The sequence below is a fragment of the Plasmopara halstedii genome (genome assembly GCF_900000015.1).
Source record: "Plasmopara halstedii genome assembly, contig: Scaffold_1211, whole genome shotgun sequence".
In the NCBI taxonomy this organism is placed as follows: Eukaryota; Oomycota; class Peronosporomycetes; order Peronosporales; family Peronosporaceae; genus Plasmopara; species Plasmopara halstedii.
In genome coordinates, this window is record NW_020188126.1 from 1,035,596 (window position 1) to 1,036,704 (window position 1,109).

Genomic DNA, 1,109 nt, shown 5'->3' on the forward strand with positions numbered 1-1,109 from the left:
ACGAAATATAGCTTCGAAGTGAGGTATAAGCCGGGAAAGCAGAATGCTCTGGCTGACACGCAGACCTGACTATGAGCTTGCTCATGTTACGACTGTAACGTCGTCTGTGACGAACTTGATCCGCACCGCGTATGCGGGTGATGGGATGTGTGTAGCGTTGGTGCGGGCTCTAGGGAGCAAGGATTTTTGAATCTCGGACAACAAATTTTCATCAAGACTGCGTGCACGATTGCACCGATATTCTTTGAATAATGGTTTGCTTCATTATAGCACCGATTCAACGGATACACCACGAATTGTGGTTTCTCATGGTGAGGATTAAAATACCGCTACCTATATGAGGCTCATGACACGCCACTCAGTGGTCATCTCGGTCGTGAGAAAACGTAAACTCTGTGAGTCACCACTATTGGTGGCCCGAACTGTACAAATGGACGAGCACCTATGAGCGCACGTGTGAGACGTGTCAACGGGTGAAACCCTCTCCAAATGCGGCTGCACCGCCGGTCAGCTTACCAGTATTCACTGGGTGGTGGCAGTCAATGAGTTTGGACTTTGTGTTTGGCCTGCCAAAAGATTCGGCGGACAACACAGGGGTCGTGGTATTCATCGACCGGTTAAGCAAGATGGCTCATTTGGCGGCGGTGCCAGACATCATCGACGGTGTTGGTACAGCAACGCTGTTTGTGGACCGTGTTTTTCGACAACACGGACTCCCTAAATCGATTGCCTTTGATAGAGAATCCCGTTTCACGGGAAATTTTGGTCGACTATCTTTAAGATGCTCGGCACCAAGTTAGACATTTCGACGGCGGATTATCCGCAGACCGATGGTCAAACCGAAAGGGTGATTTGCGTCTTCGAAGACGTTCTCGCAGCGTCTGCGCTGAGACGCCAAGGCGATGGGGCGCCATACCGCCACTCGTAGAGGTTGCGCTGAACAATGCAGTGCATTCGTCTACCGGCTACACTCCGCTTTAAGTGAACGGGCTGGTTCACGCTCACGTCTCGATGGTGCCGCCATCACATGGTTCAGAGCTTGGAGGGGAAGGAACGGCTAGCTGATGTCAGCCCCCTCACCATCCGCAAAGAAGTCGATGACTTCTTGT